General features: G+C 46.8%; 1 pseudogene; it reads left to right on the top strand.

Annotated features, from left to right (window-relative positions):
- The window catches only part of LOC116358270 (T-lymphoma invasion and metastasis-inducing protein 1-like), a 28343-nt pseudogene that overhangs the window by 785 nt on the left and 4222 nt on the right, over positions 1-23336 (top strand).

Raw genomic sequence — 23336 nt, forward strand, 5'->3', positions numbered from 1 at the left:
TCTCTCTCTGTCTCTTCTGTCTCACTTCCTCGTCTCTCCCTCGTCCCCTAGTTGACCTCTCTTCTCTCCTCTCTCTCTTCCTCTCGCTCTCTCTCTTTTATTTTCTCTCTCACCTCAGTCACAGCTGAATCATGGGGAATGTGGAAGTCAGAATGGTGACAGCGGTTTCTACGGAACGAGAAAGGTCACCTGTCCCGAAAGCACACGTCCCGATCCCTCCGCCTCTCCACCAAGCATCAGCAGCAGAATCCCAGTCGACGCTCCCTCCGACCCTCGGCAGGAAAGTCGGAACATTCGGAAATTCCGAAGCCAGCACCGCTCTTCCAGCACGCCCAGTATCCCACAATCCTTAGTGGAGAACGGCCTGGAACCTTTTTAACCAGACAGACGAGCTGGGGGAGTTTGGAATCAACCCTCATTGGACTGGACCGCGTCGCCATGACGATGAGGCCTTCCCGAGTCCTTCCCGCACGACGACGGCGACGACCTCACCGGTGACCCCTCTTTAGCCACGCCCACTCCGGAAACCTCCGAGGTGGACACGATCGCTCTGGAACGCGAAGGAGCTGAGGAAGAAGGAGCGACGACGTACCCGGTAGAAGGGGACGACGCGGAGAGAGAGACAGATGGAGAGGTGCGGTACCTCCAGAGGGTGAACGAGGGACCGAGGGAAGAAGGAAGTTGTAAGAAGAAGAGGTCGAAATCAGCGGACATGTGGAGAGACGACAGTCAGGAGTTCTCTCTGTCAGATCTCAGCCAGGACCACCTCACCTCCACTGAAGAGATTATAGATGGAGGAGAGGAAGAGGAGGGGGAAGAGGAGGAAGAGAGGAGGAAGAGAGAGCCAGTTCCAGAGGAACAGCAGGTACATGGAAGCAAGGACACACACACACATAGTGCTGTGCCGTACATGACACTTTGTCAGATGGTACCTGTCATACAAATGACTGCTGTTGTCACGGTAACTGACTGTTAGTGAACATAAACATATTTAGCATCTCCAGGCCTCCATCCATACAAGCCTTTGAAAAGTCAAATACTAACTATTTAATATATATTATATAATATATAATTTATATAATATATATAAATCAAATTATTTATTTTAGTCAGGTCAAAAGAAACATTATTACATGAAGAAAAAATGTATTTCAGAAAAATAGAATAGTATAGTGTGTCGGTCCTACTTTATGTTCTCTGACTAGCGAGCCAATGGTATGATTATTAGATATGTTTATACATTCATTGCTATTATTTTATATTATATCATTTTATAGTAAGAAGAATAAATCATTAATATATAATATAATATATATAATATATACTTTTATTTATGAGATATTTATTTTATATTATATAATTTTATATTAAGAAGAATAAATCATTAATATATAATATAATATATACTTTTATTTATGAGATATTTATTTTATATGATTTATTTATTCTCTTTAGGTGAGATACTTTAGGACATACGGATTGATTGATGCTGTCACGTTCTGACCTTTATTTCCTTTGTTTTGTATTTATTTAGTATGGTCAGGGCGTGAGTTGGGTGGGCACTCTATGTTTGTTTTTCTATAATTTGGGTATATCTATGTTTCGGCCCAGTATGGTTCTCAATCAGAGGCAGGTGTCATTAGTTGTCTACGGATTGATTGACGCGACTAATATTGATGATTTTGCAGAAGAAAACGCGTCCTCTCTGTTCCTTGCCTCAGGCTGCACACACTGTTCTCTCATCAAGGGATGAGACCCTTCATTCAGACTCAATGTAATCTGGTCTTTACTAATATGTGAAAGTAGTTTATATTTAAAAACCGTCCATTACTAAAAATGGGCAGGAACAGGACCAGGAACAGTAGCAGGAACAGGAACAGGAACAGGAGCAGGAACAGGAACAGGAGCAGGAACAGGGACAGGGACAGGGAACGGGACAGGGACAGGGACAGGGACAGGGACAGGGACAGGGACAGGGACAGGGACAGGGACAGGAACAGGAACAGGAACAGGAACAGGAACAGGAGCAGGAACAGGGACAGGGACAGGAACAGGGACGGGACAGGGACAGGGACAGGCACAGGAACAGGAACAGGAACAGGAACAGGAACAGGAACAGGAACAGGAACAGGAACAGGGACAGGGACAGGAACAGGAACAGGAACAGGAACAGGAACAGGAGCAGGAACAGGGACAGGGACAGGAACAGGAACAGGAACAGGAACAGGAACAGGAACAGGAACAGGAACAGGAACAGGAACAGGGACAGGGACAGGGACAGGGACAGGGACAGGGACAGGGACAGGGACAGGGACAGGGACAGGGACAGGAACAGGAAGAGGAACAGGAACAGGAACAGGGACGGGAACGGGAACGGGAACGGGGACGGGAACGGGAACGGGGAGCGGGAACGGGAACAGGAACAGGAGCAGGAACAGGAACAGGAGCAGGAACAGGAACAGGAACAGGAACAGGAGCAGGAACAGGAACAGGGGGGGGAGGACATGTCATCGTGTACACACTGGAATAGTGAATAGAGGCTGTGCTACCCAGCTATTCCCGTTTCAATCATTCATACAGGTAGGATACTACGGTGTCATAGCAGAGCAGGTAGGATACTATGGTGTCATAGCAGAGCAGGTAGGATACTACGGTGTCATATCAGAGCAGGTAGGATACTACGGTGTCATATCAGAGCAGGTAGGGTACTACGGTGTCATATCAGAGCAGGTAGGGTACTACGGTGTCATATCAGAGCAGGTAGGATACTACAGTGTCATATCAGAGCAGGTAGGATACTACGGTGTCATATCAGAGCAGGTAGGATACTACAGTGTCAAAGCAGAGCAGGTAGGACACTACGGTGTCATAGCAGAGCAGGTAGGATACTACGTGTCATATCAGAGCAGGTAGGATACTACGGTGTCATATCAGAGCAGGTAGGATACTACGGTGTCATATCAGAGCAGGTAGGATACTACGTGTCATATCAGAGCAGGTAGGATACTACGTGTCATATCAGAGCAGGTAGGATACTACGGTGTCATAGCAGAGCAGGTAGGATACTACGGTGTCATATCAGAGCAGGTAGGATCCTACGGTGTTATGGCAGAGCTGGTAGGATACTACCGTGTCATAGCAGAGCAGGTAGGATCCTACGGTGTCATATCAGAGCAGGTAGGATACTACGGTGTCATATCAGAGCAGGTAGGATACTACGGTGTCATATCAGAGCAGGTAGGATACTACGGTGTCATATCAGAGCAGGTAGGATACTACGTGTCATATCAGAGCAGGTAGGATACTACGTGTCATATCAGAGCAGGTAGGATACTACGGTGTCATAGCAGAGCAGGTAGGATACTACGGTGTCATATCAGAGCAGGTAGGATCCTACGGTGTTATGGCAGAGCTGGTAGGATACTACCGTGTCATAGCAGAGCAGGTAGGATCCTACGGTGTCATATCAGAGCAGGTAGGATACTACGGTGTCATATCAGAGCAGGTAGGATACTACGTGTCATATTAGAGCAGGTAGGATACTACGGTGTCATAGCAGAGCAGGTAGGATACTACGGTGTCATATCAGAGCAGGTAGGATCCTACGGTGTTATGGCAGAGCTGGTAGGATACTACCGTGTCATAGCAGAGCAGGTAGGATCCTACGGTGTTATGGCAGAGCTGGTAGGATACTACCGTGTCATAGCAGAGCAGTGTGCTTCATAATAGCAGCTCAGAAGTAAATCTAGTAGCTTTAGAAAGCTGGGATCCTCCTCGTTTTAGGGCCGTCCGTCATATGCTGTAGCTAAAGGCAATGTTATTTATTTACAATGACAGCCCTACCGGGGAACAGTGGGTTAACTGCCTTGTTCAGGGGAACAGTGGGTTAACTGCCTTGTTCAGGGGCACAGTGGGTTAACTGCCTCGTTCAGGGGAACAGTGGGTTAACTGCCTCGTTCAGGGGAACAGTGGGTTAACTGCCTTGTTCAGGAGGCAGAACAACAGATTTTTACCTTGTCAGCTCAGGGATTCGATCTAGCAGCCTTTCGGTTAGTGGACCAACGCTCTAACCACTAGGTTACCCTGCCGCCCTACACTCTAACCACTAGGCTACCTGCCGCCCCTCCACTCTAACCACTAGGCTACCTGCCACCTCTACACTCTAACCACTAGGCTACCTGCCGCCCCTCCACTCTAACCACTAGGCTCCCTGCCGCCCCTCACTCTAACCACTAGGCTCCCTGCCGCCCCCTCCACTCTAACCACTAGGCTACCTGCCGCCCCTACACTCTAACCACTAGGCTACCTGCCGCCCCTACACTCTAACCACTAGGCTACCTGCCGCCTCTACACTCTAACCACTAGGCTACCTGCCGCCCCTCCACTCTAACCACTAGGCAACCTGCCGCCCCTCCACTCTAACCACTAGGCTACCTGCCGCCCTACACTCTAACCACTAGGCTACCTGCCGCCCCCTCCACTCTAACCACTAGGCTACCTGCCACCTCTACACTCTAACCACTAGGCTACCTGCCGCCCCTCCACTCTAACCACTAGGCTCCCTGCCGCCCCTCCACTCTAACCACTAGGCTCCCTGCCGCCCTCCCACTCTAACCACTAGGCTACCTGCCGCCCCTCCACTCTAACCACTAGGCAACCTGCCGCCCCTCACTCTAACCACTAGGCTACCTGCCGCCCTACACTCTAACCACTAGGCTACCTGCCGCCCCTCCACTCTAACCACTAGGCTACTGCCACCTCTACACTCTAACCACTAGGCTACCTGCCGCCCCTCACTCTAACCACTAGGCTCCCTGCCGCCCCTCCACTCTAACCACTAGGCTCCCTGCCGCCCCTCCACTCTAACCACTAGGCTACCTGCCGCCCCTACACTCTAACCACTAGGCTACCTGTCGCCCCTACACTCTAACCACTAGGCTACCTGCCGCCTCTAACACTCTAACCACTAGGCTACCTGCCGCCCCTACACTCTAACCACTAGGCTACCTGCCGCCCCTCCACTCTAACCACTAGGCTACCTGCCGCCCCTACACTCTAACCACTAGGCTACCTGCCGCCTCTACACTCTATCCACTAGGCTACCTGCCGCCCCTACACTCTAACCACTAGGCTACCTGCCGCCTCTACACTCTAACCACTAGGCTACCTGCTGCCTCTACACTCTAACCACTAGGCTACCTGCCGCCCCTCCACTCTAACCACTAGGCTACCTGCCGCCCCTCCACTCTAACCACTAGGCTACCTGCCGCCCCTCCACTCTAACCACTAGGCTACCTGCCGCCCCTACACTCTAACCACTAGGCTACCTGCCGCCCCTCCACTCTAACCACTAGGCTAACCTGCCGCCCCTACACTCTAACCACTAGGCTACCTGCTGCCTCTACACTCTAACCACTAGGCTACCTGCCGCCCCTCCACTCTAACCACTAGGCTACCTGCCGCCCCTCACTCTAACCACTAGGCTACCTGCCGCCCCTCCACTCTAACCACTAGGCTACCTGCTGCCTCTACACTCTAACCACTAGGCTACCTGCTGCCTCTACACTCTAACCACTAGGCTACCTGCCGCCTCTACACTCTAACCACTAGGCTACCTGCCGCCCCTCCACTCTAACCACTAGGCTACCTGCCGCCCCTCCACTCTAACCACTAGGCTACCTGCCGCCCCTCCACTCTAACCACTAGGCTACCTGCCGCCCCTCCACTCTAACCACTAGGCTACCTGCCGCCCCTCCACTCTAACCACTAGGCTACCTGCCGCCCCTCCACTCTAACCACTAGGCTACCTGCTGCCTCTACACTCTAACCACTAGGCTACCTGCTGCCTCTACACTCTAACCACTAGGCTCTCTGCCGCCCCTACGCTCTAACCACTAGGCTACCTGCCGCCCCTACGCTCTAACCACTAGGCTACCTGCCACCCCTCCACTCTAACCACTAGGCTACCTGCCGCCCCTCCACTCTAACCACTAGGCTACCTGCCGCCCCTCCACTCTAACCACTAGGCTACCTGCCGCCCCTACACTCTAACCACTAGGCAACCTGCCGCCCCTCCACTCTAACCACTAGGCTCCCTGCCGCCCCTCCACTCTAACCACTAGGCTCCCTGCCGCCCCTACGCTCTAACCACTAGGCTACCTGCCTCCCGTACACTCTAACCACTAGGCTACCTGCCGCCCCTCCACTCTAACCACTAGGCTCTCTGCCGCCCCTACGCTCTAACCACTAGGCTACCTGCCGCCCCTACGCTCTAACCACTAGGCTACCTGCCACCCCTCCACTCTAACCACTAGGCAACCTGCCACCCCTCCACTCTAACCACTAGGCTACCTGCCGCCCCTACGCTCTAACCACTAGGCTACCTGCCGCCCCTACGCTCTAACCACTAGGCAACCTGCCGCCCATCCACTCTAACCACTAGGCTACCTGCCGCCCCTACGCTCTAACCACTAGGCTACCTGCCGCCCCTACGCTCTAACCACTAGGCTACCTGCCGCCTCTACGCTCTAACCACTAGGCTACCTGCCACCTCTACACTCTAACCACTAGGCAACCTGCCGCCCCTCCACTCTAACCACTAGGCAACCTGCCGCCCCTCCACTCTAACCACTAGGCAACCTGCCGCCCCTCCACTCTAACCACTAGGCAACCTGCCGCCCCTACACTCTAACCACTAGGCAACCTGCCGCCCCTACACCCTAACCACTAGGCAACCTGCCGCCCCTCCACTCTAACCACTAGGCAACCTGCCGCCCCTACACTCTAACCACTAGGCTACCTGCCGCCCCTACACTCTAACCACTAGGCAACCTGCCGCCTCTACGCTCTAACCACTAGGCTACCCTGCCGCCTCTACACTCTAACCACTAGGCAACCTGCCGCCCCTCCACTCTAACCACTAGGCAACCTGCCGCCCCTACACTCTAACCACTAGGCTACCTGCCGCCCCTACACTCTAACCACTAGGCAACCTGCCGCCTCTACGCTCTAACCACTAGGCAACCTGCCGCCTCTACGCTCTAACCACTAGGCAACCTGCCGCCCCTACACTCTAACCACTAGGCAACCTGCCGCCCCTCCACTCTAACCACTAGGCAACCTGCCGCCCCTCCACTCTAACCACTAGGCAACCTGCCGCCCCTACACTCTAACCACTAGGCAACCTGCCGCCCCTACACTCTAACCACTAGGCTACCTGCCGCCCCTACACTCTAACCACTAGGCTACCTGCCGCCCCTCCACTCTAACCACTAGGCTACCTGCCGCCCCTACACTCTAACCACTAGGCAACCTGCCGCCCCTCCACTCTAACCACTAGGCTAGCTGCCGCCCATCCACTCTAACCACTAGGCAACCTGCCGCCCCTCCACTCTAACCACTAGGCTACCTGCCGCCCCTACACTCTAACCACTAGGCTACCTGCCGCCCCTACACTCTAACCACTAGGCTACCTGCCGCCCCTACACTCTAACCACTAGGCTACCTGCCGCCCCTACACTCTAACCACTAGGCTACCTGCCGCCCCTCCACTCTAACCGCTAGGCTACCTGACGCCCCTACACTCTAACCGCTAGGCTACCTGCCGCCCCTACACTCTAACCGCTAGGCTACCTGCCGCCCCTCCACTCTAACCACTAGGCTACCTGCCGGGACTCATTAATTATGCGGGGAAAAAACCTTGTACTAGGCTAATGAAAATTAAATAAAAATCTCCCCCCTCTCTCTCCCCCCCTCTCTCTCCCACCTCTCCCGCCTCTCTCTCTACCCTCTCTCTTTCTCCCCCCTCTCTCTCTTCTCCCTCTCCCCTCTCTCTCTCTACCCTCTCTCTCTCTCTCTTCTCCCTCTCTCTCTTCTCCCTCTCCCCCTCTCTCTTCTCCCTCTCCCCCTCTCTCTCTCTCCCCCTCTCTCTCCCTCAGGTTCTGCAGAGAGAGCCTCATCACTAGACCACCTGTGTAGCGAGCGCAGCCAGACGGTTCTGCGAGGAACACATAACCGCTACGCCAAGAACCACCGGGACGGGGAACTCACCGCCCACAGAGGAAGGGATGGAGAGGGGGACGAAGGGCTGATCTCGCCCCAGGAGGAGGAGGGAAGCGGGTATGGGGCATTTACGCTGCCCTGTCGGAGGTCCCACTGTCTGTCTGAAGGTCTGTCAGGACACCAGGTGGTACCGTGTCCGACCTTCCAGGGTCGAAGGGCACAGACGACACAGGTGAGGAGGAAACACAACTGAGCACACCCAGCGAGTGTGAGCATGGCTGCTAAGTGTGACGTTGTCTGCTATGGAAAAGGCTAACTCTACACCCAGCTAGTGTTAGCATGGCTGCTAAGTGTGACGTTGTCTGCTATGGAAAAGGCTAACTCTACACCCAGCTAGTGTGAGCATGGCTGCTAAGTGTGACGTTGTCTGCTATGGAAAAGGCTAACTCTACACCCAGCTAGTGTGAGCATGGCTGCTAAGTGTGATGTTGTCTGCTATGGAAAAGGCTAACTCTACACCCAGCTAGTGTGAGCATGGCTACTAAGTGTGACGTGGTCTGCTATGGAAAAGGCTAACTCTTCACCGTCTTAGTGATGTGTTCCCGAGTGGCGCAGTGGTCTAAGGCACTGCATTTCAGTGCCAGAGGCGCCACTACAGTCCCTGGTTCGAATTCTCTTTCTATCTCTCTCCCCCATAATTGGTTCTTAAATACATTTTTTTTGTCTTTGTCTGTACAGACTTGAAGGAATGGATGGGTAGGTAGGGGTGAGTGGGTGGATGGATAAATGGATGGGTAGGTAGGGGTGAGTGGGTGGGTGGATAAATGGATGGGTAGGTAAGGGTGAGTGGGTGGATGGGTGGATAAATGGATGGGTAGGTGGGGGTGAGTGGGTGGATGGATAAATGGATGGGTAGGTAGGGGTGAGTGGGTGGATGGGTGGATAAATGGATGGGTAGGTAGGGGTGAGTGGGTGGGTGGATAGGTGGATAAATGGATGGGTAGGTAGCGGTGAGTGGGTGGATGGGTGGATAAATGGATGGGTGGATAAATGGATGGGTGGATAAATGGATGGGTAGGTAGGGGTGAGTGGGTGGATGGGTAGGTAAGGGTGAGTGGGTGGATGGGTGGATAAATGGATGGGTAGGTAGGGGTGAGTGGGTGGATGGGTGGATGGGTAGGTAGGGGTGAGTGGGTGGATGGGTGGATAAATGGAAGGATCGATGGATGGATGAATGGATATATGTCAATGTGATAGATAAACATGTATACTTTGAAAGGAAGTGTGTCCAGAATAAAGAAAGACGAGTTGGTGTGTGTGCGCGCGCGCAGTGTGTGTAGACAGGGAGAGACAAACATCATATAACAACAACTAACAACATGCTCCAGTTGACAGAATCCTTAGCAACCTGGGCGAGGGGAGCCGCACATACACACACAAAAACACACACACACACACACACGCACGCACGCACACACACACACACACACACACACACACACACACACACACACACACACACACACCACACACACGCACGCACGCACACACCGCACACACACACACACACACACGCACACACACACACACACACGCACACACACACACACACACGCACGCACGCACACAAAAACACACACACACACACACACACACACAAAAACACACACACACGCACGCACACACACACACACACACACACACACACACACACACACACACACACAAAAAACACACACACACACACACACACACACAGACACACACACACACATACACACACAAAAACACACACACACGCACGCACACACACACACACACACACACACACACACACACACACACACACACTCTGAGCAGCCTGGTAGAGCGGAACATACACTGACACAACTTAAGTGCTCATTATGTATGCGAGCAGCGAGATGGAGGCGGAGTTACGGAGGATAAAAATAGAAGACTGAAGACAAAGAAAGAGAAGTAGAACAGAGTGAGAGATCAGAGTGAGAGATCATAGTGAGAGATCAGAGTGAGAGATCAGAGTGAGAGATCAGAGTGAGAGATCAGAGTGAGAGATCAGAGTGAGAGATCAGAGAGGGAGATCATAGAGAGAGATCAGAGTGAGAGAACAGAGTGAGAGAACAGAGAGAGTGAACCGAGTGAGAGAACAGAATGAAAGATCAGAGTGAGAGATCAGAGTGAGAGATCAGAGTGAGAGATCAGAGTGAGAAAACAGAGTGAGAGATCAGAGTGAGAGATTAGAGTGAGAGATCAGACTGAGAGAACAGAGTGAGAGAACAGAATGAGAGAACAGAGTGAGAGATCAGAGTGAGAGAACAGAGTGAGAGAACAGAGTGGGAGAACAGAGTGAGAGAACAGAATGAGAGATCAGAGTGAGAGAACAGAGTGAGAGAACAGCGTGAGTGAACAGAGTGAGAGAACTCTCTCTCCTCTCTCTCTCTCTCTCTCTCTCTCTCTCTCTCTCTCACTCAAATCAATTAATTTCAATTCAATTCAATTCAAGGGGCTTTATTGGCATGGGAAACATATGATAACATTGCCAAAGTAAGTGAAGTAGATAATATACACAAGTGAAATAAACAATAAAAATTAACAGTAAACATTACACTCATAGAAGTTCCAAAAGAATAGACATTACAAATGTCATATTACGTATATATACAGTGTTGTAACGATGTACAAATAGTTAAAGTACAAAAGGGAAAATAAATAAGCATAAATATGGGTTGTATTTACAATGGTGTCTGTTCTTCACTGGTTGACCTTTTCTTGTGGCAACAGGTCACAAATCTTGCTGCTGTGATGGCACACTGTGGTATTTCACCCAGTAGATATGGGAGTTTATCAAATTGGGTTTGTTTTGAAATTCTTTGTGGATCTGTGTAATCTGAGGGAAATATGTATCTCTAATATGGTCATACATTGGGCAGGAGGTTAGGAAGAGCAGCTCAGTTTCCACCTCATTTTGTGGACAGTATGCACATAGTCTGTCTTCTCTTGAGAGCCATTACTGACTATGCGGCCTTTCTCAACAGCAAGGCTATGCTCACTGAGTCTGTACATAGTCAAGGATTTCCTTAAGTTTGGGTCAGTCACAGTGGTCAGGTATTCTGCCACTGTGTATTCTCTGTTTACGTTCAAATAGCATTCTAGTTTGCTCTGTTTTTTTGTTAATTCTTTCCAATGTGTGAAGTAATTATCTTTTAGTTTTCTCATGATTTGATTGGTCTGATTGGGTTGCTGTGCTGGAGAAGAGTCCCCTAAACAAGCTGGCCTGGGGCTCTGTTCACAAGCACAAACAGAGAGAGCCTGTGAGTGTGTTTATGTTTGTGAACAGAGCCCCAGGCCAGCCTGCTTAGGGGACTCTTCTCCAGGTTCATCTCTCTGTAGGTGATGGCTTTGTTGTGGAAGGTTTGGGAATCGCTTCCTTTTAGGTGGTTGTAGAATTTAACGTCTCTTTTCTGGATTTTGATAATTAGCGGGAATCGGCCTAATTCTGCTCTGCGTGATTTATTTGGTGTTCTACGTTGTACAAAGAGGATATTTTTGCAGAATTCTCAATTTGGTGTTTGTCCCATTTTGTGAAGTCTTGGTTGGTGAGCGGACCCGAGACCTCACAACCATAAAAGGCAATGGGTTCTATAACTGATTCAAGTATTTTTTGACAGATCCTAATTGGTATGTTGAATTTTATGTTCCTTTTGATGGCATAGAATTCCCTTCTTGCCTTGTCTCTCAGATCGTTCACAGCTTTGTGGAAGTTACCTGTGGCGCTGATGTTTAGGCCAAGGTATGTATAGTTTTTTGTGTGCTCTAGGGCAACAGTGTCTAGATGGAATTTGTATTTGTGGTCCTGGTGACTGAACCTTTTTTTGGAACACCATTATTTCGGTCTTACTGAGATTTACTGTCAGGGCCCAGGTCTGTCAGGGCCCAGGTCTGTCAGGGCCCAGGTCTGTCAGGGCCCAGGTCTGTCAGGGCCCAGGTCTGTCAGGGTCCAGATCTGTCAGGGCCCAGGTCTGTCAGGGCCCAGGTCTGTCAGGGCCCAGGTCTGTCAGGGCCCAGGTCTGTCAGGGCCCAGGTCTGTCAGGGTCCAGGTCTGTCAGGGCCCAGGTCTGTCAGAATCTGTGCAGAAGATCTAGTTTCTGCTGTAGGCGCTCCATGGTTGGTGACAGAAGCACCAGATCATCAGCAAACAGTAGACATTTGACTTCAGATTCTAGTAGGGGGAGGCCGGGTGCTGCAGACTGTTCTAGTGCCCTCACCAATTCATTGATATATATGTTGAAGAGGGTGGGGCTTAAGCTGCATCCCTGTCTCACCCCACGACCCTGTGTGAAGAAATGTGTGTGTTTTTTTTGCCTATTTTAACCGCACACTTGTTGTTTGTGTACATGGATTTTATAATGTCGTATGTTTTACCCCCAATACCACTTTCCATCCATTCGTATAGCAGACCGTCATGCCAAATTGAGTCGAAGGCCTTTTTTGAAATGAACAAAGCATGAGAAGACTTTGCCTTTGTTTTGTTTATTTGTCAATTAGGGTGTGCAGGGTGAATACGTGGTCTGTTTTACAATAATTTGGTAAAAAGCCAATTTGTCATTTGCTCAGTAAATTGTTTTCACTGAGGAAATGTTTGAGTCTGCTGTTAATCATAATGCAGAGGATTTTCCCAAGGTTACTGTTGACACATATTCCACGGTAGTTATTGGGTTCAAATTTGTCTCCACTTTTGTGGATTGGGGTGATCACTCCTTGGTTCCAAATATTGGGGAAGATGCCAGAGCTGAGGATGATGTTAAAGCGTTTTAGTATAGCCAATTGGAATTTGTTGTCTGTATATTTGATCATTTCATTGAGGATACCATCAACACCACAGGCCTTTTTGGGTTGGAGGGTTTGTATTTTGTCCTGTTGTTCATTCAAGGTAACTGGAGAATCCAGTGGGTTCTGGTAGTCTTTAATACTTCATTCTAAGATTTGTATTTGATCATGTATATGTTTTTGCTATTTGTTCTTTGTTGTAGAGCCAAAATGATTGGAGAAGTGGTTTACACATACATCTCCATTTTGGATAGATAATTCTTCGTGTTGTTGTTTGTTTAGTGTTTTCCAATTTTCCCAGAAGTGGTTAGAGTCTATGGATTCTTCAATTACATTGAGCTGATTTATGAAATGCTGTTCCTTCTTTTTCCGTAGTGTATTTCTGTATTGTTTTAGTGATTCACCAAAGTGAAGGCGTGGACACAGGTTTTCTGGGTCTCTGTTTTTGGTTTTCAGGTTTCTCAATTTCTTTCTTAGATTGTTGCATTCTTCATCAAACCATTTGTCATTGTTGTTCATTTTCTTCGGTTTTTATTTGAGATTTTTAGATTTGATAGGGAAGCTAAGAGGTCAAATATACTGTTAACGTTTTCTACTGCCAAGTTTACACCTTCACTATTACAGTGGAACGTTTTACCCAGGAAATTGTCTAAAAGGGATTGAATGTGTTGTTGCCTAATTGTATTTTGGTAGATTTCCAAACTATATTCCTTCCATCTGTAGCATTTCTTAATGTTACTCAGTTCCTTTGTCTTTGATGCCTCATGATTGAGTATTGCTCTGTTCAAGTAGACTGTGATTTTGCTGTGGTCTGATAGGGGTGTCAGTGGGCTGACTGTGAACGCTCTGAGAGACTCTGGGTTGAGGTCAGTGATAAAGTAGTCTACAGTACTACTGCCAAGAGATGAGCTATAGGTGTACCTACCATAGAAGCCTACCGTTGACTATGTACATACCCAGCATGCCACAGAGCTGCAGGAGTTGTGACCCATTTTTGTTGGTTATGTTGTCATAGTTGTGCCTAGGGGGGCATATGGGGGAGGGAAAGCGGTCACCTCCAGGTAGTTGTTTATCCCCCTGTGTGCTGAGGGTGTCAGGTTCTTGTCCGGTTCTGGCATTTAGGTCGCCACAGACTAGTACATGTCCCTGGGCCTGGAAATTATTGATTTCCCCCTCCAGGATGGAGAAGCTGTCTTCATTAAAGTATGGGGATTCTAGTGGGGGGATATAGGTAGCACACAGGAGGACATTTTTATCTGTTAAGATAATTTCCTTTTGAATTTCTAGCCAAATGTAAAATGTTCCTGTTTTGATTAATTTAATGGAGTGAGTCAGGTCTGCTCTATACCAAATTAGCATACCCCTTGAGTCCCTTCCCTGTTTCACACCTGGTAGTTTGGTGGATGGGACTACCAGCTCTCTGTAACCTAGAGGGCAACCAGTGGGTCCGTCTCCTCTATACCAGGTTTCTTGCAGGATAACAATGTCTGTATTACCGATTTATTTGGTGAAGTCCGGGTTCCTGCTCTTTAGGCCAAAGGCAGATGACCTCAGGCCTTGGATATTCCAGGATCTCTCGTGTATAACAGTAATGATTGGAAGGTGATTATCTCTCAGAACCCTAAGGCCTTTGTTATGTTAATGAGATGAAGACTGAGTGACTGTGCTATACTGCTACCGTATACTGCATATCTGCATCCCAAATGACACCCTATTCCCTGCAAAGTAGTGCACTATATAGGGAATAGGGTGCCATATGGTTCTGGTCTAAAGTAGTGCAGCATATAGGGAATAGGGTGCCATAGGGTTCTGGTCTAAAGTAGTGCACCATATAGGGAATAGGGTGCCATAGGGTTCTGATCTAAAGTAGTGCACTATATAAGGAATAGGGTGCCATAGGGCTATGGTCTAAAGTAGGGCACTATATAGGGAATAGGGTCCCATAGGGTTCTGATCTAAAGTAGTGCACTATAAAGGGAATAGGGTCCCATAGGGTTCTGGTCTAAAGTAGTGCACTATATAGGGAATACATTGTAATTTGGGACAGACAATACATCCAAGGTTGCTGTGTTTGCTGAATTACATTGGAGACACATTTTCCAATTCAAGGTTTGCATGTATCACTCTGGTGTCTGAGTTGACATATTTTAAGAAATGCCATTGGTTTGTGGAGAAAAAGTTTAAGCTCTTTGATAGGCTGATGAGGAATTTGTTACAGGAAATAGTCACAGCCACCTGGTGTGGTTAGCATAGGGCTAACATGTGCCAGGTTATCGGATGGGACCAGCTACAATGTAGCGTTCTCTCACGTGACACCATATCAATGATTTTAATTGTCTGATGTTTAAACTTCATCTTTATCAGCTTTAATATAGCGGATAAATTGTGGCTTCTATCAATGTAACTATTCTGCATCATTTCCATTCACCCATATATATTTTGGGGGGTAAATATACAGTGTGGCAAAAAAGTATTTAGTCAGCCACCAATTGTGCAAGTTCTCCCACTTAAAAAGATGAGAGAGGCCTGTAATTTTCATCATAGTTACACTTCAACTATGGCTTCTATCAATGTAACTATTCTGCATCATTTCCATTCACCCATATATATTTTTGGGGGTAAATATATGTATTATTTAAAATGGATATTTTTTAAATACATTTTCTTTATTATTTTATTTGACTAATTGTTATGTTTGTGCTGTAATGAAATGTTCTATTCTCATAGTTTATACAGAATGTAAATTACAGATGAACACCTTTGCTAAGTGTATTATTATATTATATAATCATTTCTATAATCATTTACAGTGAAAAACTTTTGTCTTTTTTTATTTTGCTCTAATTTTTAATAAAATGAATATTTAAATGATTAATTATAATAATATTCCACCTATGAGGCCACTAGGTCATTTGACTGCAAGAAAGGTTTTTTAATTAAAATCCTAAATTGCTACAATCCATTTTCTGACTTAGAAATCATTGATATGCAGTACAAGTCAACAGTTTGGACAAACCAACTCATTCAAGGGTTTTTTATTTATTTTTTACTATTTTCTACATTGTAGAATAATCGTGAAGACATCAATACTATGAAATAACACATATGGAGTCATGTAGTAACCAAAAAAGTGTTCAACAAATCAAATATATTATATTTGAGATTCTTAAAAGTCGCCACCCTTTGCCTTGATGACAGCTTTGAACACTCTTGGCATTCTACCACACCTGATTCTACTATTCAAGTTGTTGAGTAGTACGGGGCTTCAACAAAACAATCGCACATAACCCTGTGGCTCGTCAATAGCCATTTGGTTATCTCCTGATACAAACACTTTGACAATTGACAAACTGATGAACATACAAAGTCATAAGCCAAGTACAAAGCACTTTTTAGAATACATACAGATTTACAAATCAGACAATGGATAGGTGCTCTGAGTCCTTTAGTTACAAATGTCATTGGTAATGCTGGACAGCGCTGTCCAACTTCAGTAAAAGAACACATATTCCCACCAGCTCGATTCGGTCTTACGTAGCAACATTTGAAATTGTGTTTTTATTTTATTTTATACGTTGGATAAAACTAGACGGAACTAGAAAATGGTTTATCACGACAGTTGAGGAACCATGGGAAAGTAATTATGCTTTGATAGTTGATAAACTTGTAACCCCACTTTTGAGAAAATGGCCTTTGAATGTATTGGCACACCTACTGGAGAGCTCTTCTTTGTCTATACCCATTCAGCATTGTTTACACCCTCCTAAGCCTGAGCCCCACCCATCTCTTTAAGGATTCACATGTGAGGTCATGTGCTCAACAGAGTAAAGTGTAGTGTAGTATAGTGTAGTGTAGTGTAGTGTGGTGTGGTGTGGTGTGGTGTAGTGTAGTGTAGTGTAGTAGTGTAGTGTAGTGTAGTAGTGTAGTAAACAACCAAATATTTCAAGACTAACGGCTGGTTTAAACTACGTCAATCGACATGTCAGTAGAAAGTAGTCGCAGTGACATCATGAACATTCTATTGTCGTCCGACATCAAACTTGTCGTTGTTGTTATGACAAAAGCATAAACACAAAACCCGACATCACAAAAATGACAACAGCAAATAGCACATCTCATGTATTTTAACACCAATAATCCCATCCATTTAAAACAGTCATTTAGTAAACGTCACTCTAGTAAACTAGGCAACTAAAAGCAACTTTCTAAACAATGTTTTGGTTTGTTTCTAGCTTGTTAGCGAGCTAGCTAGGCTAGCATTAAGTTAGCTGGCTAGTTAGTTAAAATAATGACCATATCATATATCTGACAACGTCTTAACTTCACTTTATCTCATTTATATTCATGATTAAAGGAAAATAAACTAACAATCATGAATATACATGAGATAAAGTGAAGTTAGGACATTATTTTAACTAACTAGCCAGCTAACTTAAAGATCATTAATTTACAAGTTAATGTCAAGCTAATGACAGAAAATAGCTGATAGTGAGTGTGATGAAATAAAAGGAGGGCATTCTACCTGAAGGATTTTAGAATTTGGACACGTTGGCCTAACTTTATATCCTAATCTGACTTTGGTGCAGGTCAATGTTGTTCTTCACATTACCGTATCTGGTAAACACACACTATATCAAATCAAATCAAGCTTATTTGCATATGCTTCCGAGTGGCAAAGCGATCTAAGGCACAGCATCTAAATCAAATCAAATTAAATCAAATGTATTTATAAAGCCCTTCGTACATCAGCTGATATCCCAAAGTGCTGTACAGAAACCCAGCCTAAAACCCCAAACAGCAAGCAATGCAGGTGTGGTTGATGCATGTTGGCTAGGAAAAACTCCCTAGAAAGGCTGAAACCTAGAGATGAACCAAGCTATTTTTTATTTATTTTGACCTTTATTTAACTAGGCAAGTCAGTTAAGAACAAATTCAAATTTTCATTGATGGCCTAGGAACAGTGGGTTAACTGCCTGTTCGGGGGCAGAACGACAGATTTGTACCTTGTCAGCTCAGGGGGTTTGAACGACCAACTTACCATCCTGAGACAAGGCCGAGTTTAACCCACAAAGATCTCCACCACGGCACAACTCAAGGGGGGGGGGCGGGGGGCGCCAACCCAGACAGGGAGATCACATCAGTGACTCAACACACTCAAGTGACTCACCCCTCCTAGGGACGGCATGAAAGAGCACCAGTAAGCCAGTGACTCAGCCCCTGTAATAGGGTTAGAGGCAGAGAATCCCAGTGGAAAGAGGGGAACCGGCCAGGCAGAGACAGCAAGGGCGGTTCGTTGCTCCAGAGCCTTTTCATTCACCTTCACACTCCTGGGCCAGACCCACTGAAGAGATGAGTCTTCAGTAAAGACTTAAAGGTTGAGACCGAGTTTGCGGACCATTCCATAAAAATGGAGCTCTATAGGAGTAAGCCCTGCCTCCAGCTGTTTGCTTAGAAATTTTAGGGACAATTAGGAGGCCTGCGTCTTCTGACCGTAGCGTACGTGTAGGTATGTACGGCAGGACCAAATCAGAGACATAGGTAGGAGCAAGCCCATGTAATTCTTTGTAGGTTAGCAGTAAAACCTTGAAATCAGCCCTTGCCTTGACAGGAAGCCAGTGTTGGGATGCTAGCACTGGAGTAATATGATCAAATTTTTTGGTTCTAGTCAGGATTCTAGCAGCCGTATTTAGGACTAACTGAAGTTTATTTAGTGCTTTATCCAGGTAGCTGGAAAGTAGAGCATTGCAGTAGTTTAACCTAGAAGTAACAAAAGCATGGGTTAATTTTTCTGCATCATTTTTGGACAGAAAGTTTCTGATTTTTGCAATGTTACGTAGATGGAAAATAGCTGTCCTTGAAACAGTCTTCATATGTTCATCAAAAGAGAGATCAGGGTCCAGAGTAACGTCAAGGTCCTTCACATTTTCATCCAACTCTAACTCATCTCTATCCCCAACTCTAACCCATCTCTATCCTCAACTCTAACCCAGCTCTAACCCCAACTCTATCCCAATAACCCATCTCTAACCCATCTCTATCCCCAACTCTACCCAACTCTAACCCATCTCTATCCCCAACTCTAACCCAGCTCTAACCCCAACTCGAACCCATCTCTATCCCCATCTCTATCCCAACTCTAACCCATCTCTATCCCCATCTCTAACCCATCTCTATCCCATCTCTAACCCAGCTCTATCCCCATCTCTATCCCATCTCTAACCCAGCTCTATCCCATCTCTAACCCATCTCTAACCCAGCTCTATCCCCATTTCTAACCCAGCTCTATCCCCATCTCTATCCCATTTCTGACCCAGCTCTATCCCCATCTCTATCCCATTTCTAACCCAGCTCTATCCCCATCTCTATCCCATCTCTAACCCAGCTATAACCCCAACTGTAACCCATCTCTATCCCCAACTCTAACCCATCTCTATCCCATCTCTAACCCCATCTCTATCCCCAACTCTAACCCATCTCTATCCCATCTCTAACCCCAACTCTATCCCCAACTCTAGCCCATCTCTATCCCCAACTCTAACCCATCTCTCTCCCATCTCTAACCCCAACTCTAGTAATGATGAGTAATGATGAGTAATGATGGTAACAGGTGTGAGTAATGATGGTAACATGTGGTAACAGGTGTGAGTAATGATGGTAACAGGTGTGAATAATGATGGTGACAGGTGTGGGTAATGATGGTGACAGGTTTGAGTAATGATGGTAACATGTGGCAACAGGTGTGGGTAATGATGGTGACAGGTGTGGGTAATGATGGTAACAGGTGTGAGTAATGATGGCGACAGGTGTGGGTAATGATGGTAACAGGTGTGAGTAATGGTGGTAACAGGTGTGAGTAATGATGGTAACAGATGTGAGTAATGATGGTAACAGGTGTGAGTATTGATGGTAACAGGTGTGAGTAATGATGGTAACAGGTGTAGTAATGATGGTAACAGGTGTGAGTAATGATGGTGACAGGTGTGTGTAATGATGGTGACAGGTGTGAGTAATGGTTGTAACAGGTGTGAGTAATGATGGTAACAGGTGTGAGTATTGATGGTAACAGGTGTGAGTAATGATGGTAACAGGTGTGGGTAATGATGGTAACAGGTGTGAGTAATGGTGGTAACAGGTGTGAGTAATGATGGTAACAGGTGTGAGTATTGATGGTAACAGGTGTGAGTAATGATGGTAACAGGTGTAGTAGTGATGGTAACAGGTGTGAGTAATGATGGTGACAGGTGTGTGTAATGATGGTGACAGGTGTGAGTAATGGTTGTAACAGGTGTGAGTAATGATGGTAACAGGTGTGAGTATTGATGGTAACAGGTGTGAGTAATGATGGTAACATGTGTGAGTAATGATGGTAACAGGTGTGAGTAATGATGGCGACAGGTGTGAGTAATGATGGTAACAGGTGGGAGTATTGATGGTAACAGGTGTGAGTAATGATGGTAACAGGTGTAGTAATGATGGTAACAGGTGTGAGTAATGATGGTGACAGGTGTGTGTAATGATGGTGACAGGTGTGAGTAATGGTGGTAACAGGTGTGAGTAATGATGGTAACAGGTGTGAGTATTGATGGTAACAGGTGTGAGTAAAATGGTAACAGGTATGAGTAATGATTGTAACAGGTGTGAGTAATGATGGTAGCAGGTGTGGTAAAGATGGTAACAGGTGTGAGTAATGATGGTGACAGGTGTGCGTAATGATGGTGACAGGTATGAGTAATGATGGTAACAGGTGTGAGTAATGATGGTAACAGGTGTGAGTAATGATGGTAACATGTATGAGTAATGATGGTAACAGGTGTGAGTAATGATGGTGATAGGTGTGTGTAATAATGGGCAGCCTGGCGCCCTCGAGCACCAGAGAGAGAGAGTAGGAGCAGGCAAGACAAAAATATTAAATACATTTTGATTTGTTTAACTTTTTTAATTTAAATGCATTCCAAGTGACTACCTCAAAGCTGGTTGAGAGAATACCAAGAGTGTTCAAAGCTGTCATCAAGGAAAAGGGTGGCTACTTTGAAGAATCTAAAATCTAAAATATATTTTGATTTTATTAACACTTTTTTGGTTACCACATGATTCCATATGTGTTAATTCATAGTGTTGATGTCTTCACTATTATTCTACAATGTAGACAATAGTAAAAAATCAAGAAAAACCCTTGAATGAGGAGGTGTGTCCAAACTGCTGACTGGTCCTGTATATACACATGAGAAGCACTACATTTAGTCTGATGTTTATATCATAGACGAATAGCCAACAACATGTTGGAAATTAGAAGCAGAACTTTAGTGACGTCATCTAGATTATCGAGGCGACCATTCTATCGATTCATGACACCAGTCTTTTCCTTTCAAATCCATGAAGGGAAGTGAACAAGTGTACACTTTGGGGAGGAAGGAGTTGAAAAGTTGGGACGTAACCTGTGTACCTCTCTCTCGCTCTCTGTCTGTCTCTCCAGGACATATCGGGCGTGCTGGGAGAGGGCAGTGAGTACGGCGATAGCGGCATCGACGGGGTTGCCACGGAGACGGACGGGGAAGTGGGGCCGGGGTCACGGCGGCGCTGTAAGGCCATGTCGGCCTCGTTCTCCGTCTACTCTGCTGCCGGGAGCAGCGCGTTTAACGGGAGTGACAGCGGGAGCAGCAGTGGAGGAGGAGAGGGAGGAGGAGGAAGAGGAGGAGAGGGAGGAGGAGGAGAGGGAGGAGGAGGAAGAGGAGGAGAGGGAGGAGGAGGAAGAGGAGGAGAGGGAGGAGGAGGAAGAGGAGGAGCAGGAGGAGGGAGAAAAGGAGGATGGGGAATGTATGAGAACTTCCATCAGGACTTTGAGAATCAACACTGGGTATGAATCTGTCTCTCCCTGATATGATATGATGATATGATGCTTCACTGTTAACAACTCTGTGCCATCCTTCTAATTGATCATTCAACAGAACTCATTCATTCAGAACTCAGTCTTCACAGTAGAATTTGACTGTTAAACTGTTTAAACTTTGCATTTAAATGGATATATAGTTTGATTCTGTTTTAAAACTTTACATTTAAATTTAGATTATTTTAAGATTAAACAGACTCAAGTAGGTGGTTTAGTCTGTCTGTCTGTCTGTCTGTCTGTCTGTCTGTCTGCCTGTTTGTTTGTTTGTCATCAAACCTCTCTCTCTCTCTGTCTCTCTCTCTCTCTCTCTCTCTCTCTCTCTCTTCTCCTCTCTCTCGTCTCTCTCTCTCTCTCGTCTCTCTCTCTCGGTCTCTCTCTCGTCTCTCTCTCTGTCCTCTCTCTCTCTCTGTCTCTCTCTGTCTCTCTCTCTCTCTCTCTCTCTCTCTCTCTCTCCTCTCTCTCTCTCTCTCTCTCTCTCTCACTCTCTCTCTTTCTCTCTCTCTCTGTCTCTCTCTGTCTCTCTCTGTCTCTCTCTCTGTCTCTCTCTCTCTCTCTCTCTCTCTGTCTCTCTCTCTCTCTCTCTCTCTCTCTCTCTCTCTGTCTGTCTCTCTCTGTCTCTCTCTGTCTCTCTCTCTCTCTCTCTCTCTCTCTCTCTCTCTCTCTCTGTAGACTCGTCGAGAGCGTGACTGCGCGGAGGAGGCGGGCTCAGCTGAGAGTGACGAGCGTAGCAGCGCACACTAAGCACGGCTTACCCATCAGACGCTCTCATTGGCTGCTGTGCGCAGGGCACGGTGAGGAAGGCGGGAGCTCTGGCAGTGAAGAACTTCCTGGTTCACAAGAAGAACAAGAAGGTGGAGCCAGCCACCAAGAGGAAGTGGAAACATTACTGGGTTTGTCTCAAAGGTATGGGGTAGACTCACACACATCTCACAACAAACTCATTATTGGCGACAGGGTAGCCTAGTGGTTAGAGAGCTGGACTAGTAACTGAAAGGTTACAAGTTCAAATCCCCGAGCTGACAAGGTACAAATCTGTCATTCTGCCCCTGAACAGGCAGTTAACCCCTGTTCCTAGTCCGTCATTGAAAATAAGAATTTGTTCTTAACTGACTTGCCTAGTTAAATAAAGGTTAAAAAAAAATGTTGTGCCTTTTTTAGTTAAATATCCTCCTCTGTTAACATCCCTGTCTCTCTCCTCTGTTAACATCCCTGTCTCTCTCCTCTCCTCTGTTAACATCCCTGTCTCTCTCCTCTGTTAACATCCCTGTCTCTCTCCTCTCCTCTGCTAACATCCCTGTCTCACTTCGGCGATGTCATCTATAAAATAGTCTCCAACACTCTACTAAACAAACTGGATGCAGTCTATCACAGTGCCATCCGTTTTGTCACCAAGCCCCATATACTACCCCATCACTGCGACCTGTACGCTCTCGTTGGCTGGCCCTCACTTCATATTCGTCGCCAAACCACTGCCTCCAGGTCATCTATAAGAACCTGCTAGGTAAGCCCCGCCCTATCTCAGCTCACTGGTCACCATAGCAACACCCACCTGTAGCGCGCGCTCCAGCAGGTATATCTCACTGGTCACCATAGAATCACCCAC

Source organism: Oncorhynchus kisutch, linkage group LG29 (assembly GCF_002021735.2).
Source record: "Oncorhynchus kisutch isolate 150728-3 linkage group LG29, Okis_V2, whole genome shotgun sequence".
Taxonomy (NCBI): domain Eukaryota; kingdom Metazoa; phylum Chordata; class Actinopteri; order Salmoniformes; family Salmonidae; genus Oncorhynchus; species Oncorhynchus kisutch.